Here is a 9108-nt window from a genome sequence, read left to right as displayed (position 1 = left end):
TATGATAAGGAATTGCATGCTAATAATGATGACTTTGCTAGTGTGTATGGAACATGTGAGAATGCATCTTTTGGTAAGTTCTATAAACTAGATTGGTACTTGTTTAGAATGAATAGATTTTGTGTGCCTACTAGTTTTATGCGTAAGTTGCTTGTGTGTGACGGACATGCTGGTTTGTTGGGTAACCATGGTGTAAGGAAGACTTTTGTTGTGTTGCATGAACGTTTATGGAAATATCATTTGCTTTTCAAAGATGTGTTACACGAACGTTTGCGGGAGTATCATTTGTATTTCATTGATTTTGCATATAATTGGAGTGGTCATTCTGGTGAAAATAAGATTTCAGAAATGTTGCATGAACGTTTATGGGAGTATCATTTGCCATTCATTGACTTGTTGCATGAACGTTTGCGGGAGTATTATTTGCCATTCATTGAGTTTGCATATTGGAGTGGTCATTTTGGTTCGAGGAAGACTTTAGATGTGCTTCATGAACATTTGTGGGAGTATTCTTTGCCATTCATTGAGTTTACATATGATTGGAATGTTCATGCCACTACTAAATTTTCACCAATTGAAATTGTTTATAGACTTAATCAATTTCCTCCTTTAGATTTAAAATCTTCACCAGTTGATGATATGGGTAGCTTGGATGGACTAGTCCAAATTTTTGAACAAATTAATGAAAATGCATATCTAATGGATCTTCCAGGTAAGTATCATGTTTCTACTATTTTCAATGGGACTAACCACTTTCCCTTTGATCCAGGTGGAGATTCGAGGTCGAATCCTTTTGAGGAGAGGGGGAATGATGGGAACCAAGATGAGCCTAGTCTTAAAGATCATTTGCAACTTCCAGATGGGCCAAGAAGATCAAAGAGACAATGCAAGGATTGATGCAATCCACCTGGGATAAGTTTAGCAAGAGGCCAACATTCAAGATGGGGCTTGAAGGATGAGGATCCTGTTTTAATTCATTTGATCAGCTACGGAAGAAGGCAACGACAAGACTTAAAGGCTTTGGGCTTTTGAAGGGTTTCAACTTATTTAATTCATTTAAATAACTTATTTTATTAGTTTAGAATAATTGAGTTTATTATGGGAAGCACTTAAGGAGGCCTATGCAAGGGCATGTTGGGAAAGTTATTATTTTATTGAATTAGGGTTAGGGTTACTGTAGCCGAGTACTATAGCACGGCACTGTAGCCGTGGCACTGTTCATCCAGGGGCACTTTTGGAAGATGGGGGGTTTATTTTGGCTAGGGTTTCATTAGGTTTTCCTTTAAATATTCTATGTAGCCTCATTCTAATCAGATTATGAAGTTTATGAAATTTGATGAATTTATTCATTGTGAGTTGAGTTTTACTCCTCTTGTTCTTAATTGAACTTTTGAACTTATCAAAGGTAAATCACAACCTTTGTGGCGTTCCTCCTTTGTAATCTGGGTTCTTGAGACGGGTTCTTCAACGGGTCTAGATTTTAATATAATCTAGGTTCTTGAAACAAGTTCTCATCGGGTCTAGGTTCTCCATCCATTGACTTGATTTTGGCTTTCTTGGGAAGTTTTCAAATTGACTGTGGGTTCAAGGGATTTCATTCCCGCGGGTTCATATCATCTCTCTTCACTAGAGTATCCTCTGAGAATGAGTCTATGAACCTAGCAAATACTTGCACATGTACAAATCATCCGTATAGTTTCTCAAGCAATCAGAAAGAAATCGAAACAGTGAGATCACAACCCAAACTCCCAACATGCAAACCCACAACATATAAGCAAATAACATACAAAATAAAAAAAATGAAAAAACTACACATCAAAGAATGAAGACATTTTCCTCCTATATATATTTATATTCCTTCTCCCTCAAATAACTCATGTAGATCAAGATGAAACAAAAAGAAAAGAAATCATGTGGATGCTCAATTAAATAAAGGTATGATTTTGATTAATTCAGCTCAATCTGTTAATTGCATCCCAGAAATATATGCACAAATTAAAGAAGATCAAATATATATATATATATATATATATATTCTATGAGCTACTGAACCTCAGCTTTTGATCAATCACCTATATATGGCCTCAAATCCAGACAATAAAGCTTATAATTCACTTTGACTGATCATGGTCATGAGAATCTACATATATATATATATAGTCATGTTTCACGCTTAACTTTTTAGGGTCGAAGCACGTTATCATGATTAACTTGAAGATTAAATTGAAAACCCATACCATATGATAAAACTTTTTCCATTTTTCAAATTATATATAACTCTTCATACATTAATTAGCACAGTTTTATACTTGAATATTATATAGAAAACATATTGATAACTATATATTCCTAAAACATTGACAGCCACATGCAGTACTACTTGAGCTCTCTCTCATATATATAGATATGTTGGCATATATACATATATGATGTTGATAATCCTAATCCCAGAACAAGGCTAACAACCAAAATTATCTTTGTATTAAAAATAGGAACATAGACTAAGAAAAATGGGAACATGTACATGAGTATGAGAAGGCAATGTTCAACCACCAAGCTTGTTTTTTTCCCTATAATTATATTAAATGCTGCAAATAAAGATTAAAAAAATTGAAGAAGACAAACAAAATATTAAATACCACTACACCAAAACATCACTGCACTAAAACAGAACCACATAACAAATGAAGTTTGTAGTGCATGCAGTCACAAAGGCTAGTAGAATGCACAAAACACAAGCTGAACAAAGTTTCAATAAATTAGTTGTCAGCAGGGAAATAAATGACAGCACACAACTTATGTTAATTCACAAAGTAAATGGGATACCTTTTCCAGAAAATATGGTAGGGATGCAGCATGATCCAAGTGAAAGCTGAAAGCAGAAGCATCACTTTAGGTTAAACAAAGAGGTAAAACAAAATACATTACATTAGCATTTGGTGGTAGTGGTTTTGAGTTGTCTGAGATATGTACTAATGACCATATGAAGGCAAAAAGGGAAACCACTTAAACAGAGGAAGAGAAAAAAATATTGAAGATGCAAGTACTAGATTAATATATATTGAAGATGCAACTGAAGTAATATAGAAGTGGCCCTAGACTTTTCCAAAATATTTAATAATTAATTAGTTACAACCATGCATGCATCGATTGATTCTTCTAAATGGGAACATACCAGCTTAGCAAGATGAGCATAGTAAAGAGCTGAAAGTGGTGTTTGCTCGGCGGGCTTGATGACCATAGTGCAGCCGGCGGCTAAGGCAGGGCTAACCTTGCTAAATAATATGGTGGTTGGGAAATTCAAGGGAATGATGAGACAAGTAATTAAGACAAGTAATTCCAAATGATTCTGCAACTCCATAAAAGCACCAAGCCATTAATGGGACTGATTTGCAGTAACTAAATCAAACCAGAAACATCGTCCCTATAGATGACAGTTTTTTTTTTCACCTCAAACTTGAACTAGTTTAAGTTGTTTCTCTAACCTTCGAGCTTCCTCCTTTTTCTATAGACTTCACTATAGTTTAAGTTGTTTCCTCCTTTTTCATTTTATAGTCAATATAATATATGAACTCCTATATATATATGAGTACTTTATGATTTCCCCCACTATAGTTTAAGTTGTTTCCTCCTTTTTCATTTCAGCAGATCAAGCTGTGGATGGAACCCACAACAGTACTTTATGAGAATGAGGAGCAAAGACCAGTCTTTTCATCTTCACTTTGGGGGCATTTCTTTCTTTAAAGAAAAAACGAACATATGCATGACATTGGGCAGGTTGATTGGGCCAAAGTGCAGGGTGGCTTGTGGATATGATTTAAGTATGTTTGTCCGCCTAAATGACTGCTTTAGCAGGTTTATCTTGAGCAGAGAAGGGCACATCTAGTTGATTGGCTGGGAAAGCTTTAGCGGGAAGAGTAATCATCACGAGCTTTATCTAGTCTCATTGGTTCCTCACATTTCAGATGGGCACCCCTTTTGGAACTATTTGATCTTTGATCCACATGTAAATTGGAACCAGCACAAAGTATGCCCCAGCACAAATTACAATTGGAGCTGATGCATGCATTTAGAGACGTCCACTGTTTTTGCTTGGAAGTCATGGGAAATTCATAGGCAACACATTTTCACATTAAACAAAATGTAGAAAATATCATAAACAGATAGGTGTTAAAAGGCCTAACACAAGCTACTCTTTAATTTCTATAGTCCTCTTGTAAGCAAGCTTTGGCCTCATCAGCCTTCACACAATAGAAAATGGCTCCTCTACCCTCAATTCTAGCAACTACAAAGTTTAATACAAGAGCGAAGGGAGAAGAGCACTGCACAAGTCAGGCATATAATACTGCAGTGCTCTTGAACGAGGGAAAACAGGAAGAATATTTCAACTTGTTTGGACCCCCCCAATGGGTGCCAAAAAAGAGAAAAAGAAGAGAATAAAGACACCCTTAAAGTAATATTTGTAAGATTAGAGTAATTTAAATCCCCGGAACGTATAAACCACTTATCAGTCCACACACACACCAAAAGAAAAAATTATTTGCCTCCAAGGCCCTTTGTTAAGAAAATCACTAAAATTGTCCCATGTCGCTATTTTTAGCCATCTTAACAGTTGGACTCAAACAGAGGGTGTTATTGACAAAATTTGTAGCTTGAAGGTACAAGTATCAGTCAATGTTGGTGATCTTTATACAAGTCCCATAATTGATTGGGAAATTTTACCACTACCTCTCATTCTCTGATGAGATTATGTAAAATTCTGAAGAGGTACTATGCACCTCAAATTCTAGTGTCATGAAAGATCTCTTAATAACAATGATGATATTCAAATGCTCTTGAAGAAAAACACTCAACATAAAGCAATTAAAAAAATATTTACAAACAATGCAAGTGGTCAGATGTAGGCCAAGGACATGCATATCTAAATCTTTTCAACTAATTAAATTTAGCCACCACAAGTGGCTTCTAGCCTCGTAGGAGACTTATAAAGAACAAAGTCATCCACAAGGCAAAGGTTGGGTTTTGGGATTTAATTCTTGCTACTGACCAAATAAGAAACAAGTGAAAGAGCAGATTATCATAATGGAAAGAGGGCAACATCAAGAGTCTCTTAGCGTTTATCTGCAAGTAAAAAGATAGCAAGCCCCTAAGTATATGTTACCTGCAAGGGAGAGTCACCAGATAAGGGCTTCACACCTGTTACAGAGCAACCCACGATCAAGCCATGCCGATGGACACCACGGTACCATTTTGGACCAATTCTCTTTTTTAGATGGAATTGACAGTCTTGTTAGGGACTCTTTTTTCTCTTTTTTGGTTATAAGGTTTTCATGTTAAGCAAAGAACTTCATCACTAATTAGTTTAGCACCAAAGATTTTCTTCATTCCTAGTTTATGATCTATTTTCCCTTTTTTGTTCAGCTTTGTGTGCATAACTCGAACAAAATACATAGAACTAATTGTAGTTGGACTACGTCTGTATGTATAAAATCATTAAGATTATCACAGCATAAAATTTATGAGTTAAGAGAACATGATGTGGTTTTTATAAGAACAAAACTCCATGGTTTTTTTTTTTTTTTTGATAATAACTTTTGGGGATAATTAATGCAAGCTGCTGTTAAATTAAAACAATATGCAAATTTTCCAAACCCAATACGCTAAACTAAAGAAAAAATTGATGAATAGGACAATTGCAAAGTAAAATCTTCTCAAACCCAAAAAAAAATCCAAAAGCAAATAAAATCCTAGAGCTGCCAGTATAACACCAACATCATTCACACAAAAATTGAAACAAAATCCTAACTTCATGTTCATAAACCAAATGCATTAAAGAATTACCTCCATCACAAAGCACCTCACAACTCTAAGCCACCAACACAGACATCAAAGACACAATAATCTTGTTTATTACCCACTCGTGCAGCACAAAATAGAGAGATGAGAGAGAGAGAGAGAGAGAGAGAGAGACGGTGGAGGAGAGATGACCGAGGAGGCGTAGAGGATGAGCGGCGCAGAACAACTCCAGCCCGTCGGCGTTGTGTACTCACACGGAGACTCTAGAGAGAGAAACAGTGAGAGGGAAAGATGCGGACATCGTGAGAGAGAGAGAGAGAGAGAGAGAGAGAGAGAGAGAGAGAGAGAGAGAGAGAGAGAGAGAGAGAAGAGAAGGCCACCAAAACAGGGGGGAAATGAGAGGGGGAGATATCGGGCGGGCGATTAAAAGGAATTAAGGCCGCGGGCTTAATTCCTTTTAATTTTAAATTTTTCCTTTTACGGCGATTTAAAGTCGCCGCAAAACTATTTTGATTTTTTTGCAGCGATTTTTAAACTGCCGCAAAAACTTTTTTACTTATTGCGGCGAATAATTCCGTTGCAAAAAGAAAAACTGCTGCAAAAGAGCAATTTACTATTTCCGGCGAAATGTTTTCGTCACAAAAAATTAAAAATCGCTGCAAAAGACTATTTTATAAACTTGATGAAAAAATATTGCGACGATGTAGAGATCGCCACAATTAAAGGCTTTTTACGGCGATTTTATTTGCAACAGACATAAAATCGCCGCAAAAAGCCATATTTCTTGTAGTGAATTTCTGCCAATGCCAGGAACACCATGAATAATACAAGGTACCTGAAAGGCCTGCCATGAAACAACCCACATCTTGCCCTCCTCATCCCAACTGTACAATCGAAGATTACCATCGTAATCAAGTGTCAATCTTCTATGGAGTAATTGCCCATAGTCGGCTGTCGAAAATGTAAATTTATCGGAAGAACTAAAACTCTCGAAGCAATCAAGCACTGCGATTCTATTACGTACTGTTGTATGCGAACCTTTTGGCTTGCCAGCGCAAAACCCATGGTTCAGGCCAGTAAAATACTGGAAACCTTAGCCCCATCATAAAGAAGGCAAAGGACATTATCATTATTGAAAAGAAGCTTGTAGAAGCTAGAGGAGTAGTGGTCTGCTTTTATCATTTCATTTTAAGTAAAACGAAATACCCAAAGCTGTAAAACAAACACATGTTCTTCCAAAGATTTCATATGTAATAACGGGTTGTAAATATAATAAATTTCAAATTACTCATAATGCACCTACATTAAATGTAACATCCCGTATTTTAGTGTATTTTTATTGAAGGATTATCTTTATTTTATTCAAAAATTATTCTCTTGTTTTAAAATTATTGGATTTTTAATTGGATTATTTTTTAGGATTTTTAATTTGGTGAAAATTATTTTTATGTGCTTTCTTATTATTTATTTATTGTTGTGCATTTAAATTGCTTTTCATATTTAATTAATTAGTGTGGGATTTAATTATTTCAATTTGACTTTACCATTACGTTTAAATTATTTTATTTTACTTGTGGTTTTAATATCGTTTCCGTTGGATCATTTTCGTGACCCAAGTTATGAGGATTGGCCTTCATTTCTTTTCCCCTATTTTTTCTTTCCTCTCCTTTTCTTTTCCCTCTCTTTTCTTTTTCCCCTTATTTCTCCTTCGGTCCCTTTCTTCCCCGCGCGAACCCCCTCCCTCTCTCTCTCCCCGTGCGTCCGTCCACTCCCCCAGCCCGCCGCCGTCGAGCCGCCGTGGTTGACACCGCCCACTCCATTCGGTTTCCCTGCCGCCGGCGACTTCACCCTACCAACCTCACCTCCATCCGCGCCACCGTTCTCCTCCACGCAGCCCTTCAAGCCGCGGCGTTACTTTCGCTCCAGCGCCGCCGTCGCACCACCATTGGCCACCATCTTCCTACCACTTCATCCCCGACCTCTTGGCAACCCAATGGACCCAACCCCGGCTCCGATCCGTCACCGGTGAAGCACAACCAAGCCCATCTCCGATTTCGGCATTTTTGGCCTAAAAACACCCCTTGCGCCGCCACCCACGGCAAACCGCCACCACCATTGGCTTCACCGACCTCTCTAGGCCCTACCCTACCATTTTTAAGTCTTCGTTTGTCTCCGTTGAAAAGTTGGTATTTGTGACCCACGGCCACAGTGTATTTTACACTGTGGTGCTGCTCAGACGTCACCACTTGCAGCTTCGTGATCCTCCGGAAATTATTATATTGCACTGTAAGTATTTCTCCAAAGCACTTTCGTAATTTAAATGTATTTTTGCACTAACATGTTACACTGTATTTGTTTGACACGTCGGACTGAGTCCGAGGAGTTATGGGGTCGGATGGATTTATGATTGGAGTTGTTTGGGTTGGTTTGATTGGATTGGTTATTGGTTATTGAGGAATGTGGATTTGTGTTGGTACATGTGCATATCAATATTTCATGCATGATCATGTTTGTAAAGAAAACTGGATTTTCGTGTATTGCATTCATGTGCATGTGTGATTTGGAAAAGTTATGATTTCATGTGTGAGAAATTGGTTTTGTTTGGATTGATTGATTTGAGAAAGAAGGGAAAGAGACTGTAGGGATGGTGGTAAGCAGGGACGGTGGTAGAGTCCCGCCTGTGATTCCCGCGTACGGTGCACGCGGTAGGGATGGTGGTAAGCAGGGATGATGGTTGTGTCCCGCCTGTGATTCCCGCCTACGGTGCACGCGGTAGGGATGGTGGTAAGCAGGGATGATGGTTGTGTCCCGCCTGTGATTCCAGCCTACGGTGCACGCGGTAGGGATGGTGGTAAGCAGGAATGGTGGTAGAGTCCCGCCTGTGATTCCCGCCTACAGTGCTATGTTATGTATCTATTGTGTGGAAAGGAATTGTAGGGATGGTGGTAAGCAGGGACGGTGGTAGAGTCCCGCCTGTGATTCCCGCCTACGGTGCACGCGGTAGGGATGGTGGTAAGCAGGGATGGTGGTTGTGTCCCACCTATGATTCCCGCCTACGATGCACGCGGTAGGGATGGTGGTAAGCAGGGATGGTGGTAGAGTCCCGCCTACAGTGTCAGATAAATTGTTGAGTTTTGTGTAAATCATTTTCTGGGAAAATGTTGGATTATATGTTTTGGCGTGTGTTGGAAAATTATCATTTTCGGAGAAAATGATGTTTTGAGAGAAATGTATATTCTTTTTTTATGCATGCATGTTGGTCGCTTTTAATGCATTTATATTACGTTGTTATTTTTTGGTTATACTTACCTG

Source organism: Juglans regia, chromosome 13, assembly GCF_001411555.2.
Source record: "Juglans regia cultivar Chandler chromosome 13, Walnut 2.0, whole genome shotgun sequence".
Lineage (NCBI taxonomy): Eukaryota > Viridiplantae > Streptophyta > Magnoliopsida > Fagales > Juglandaceae > Juglans > Juglans regia.
The sequence above is the reverse complement of the archived record's forward strand: the minus strand, read 5'-3'. Positions refer to the sequence as shown.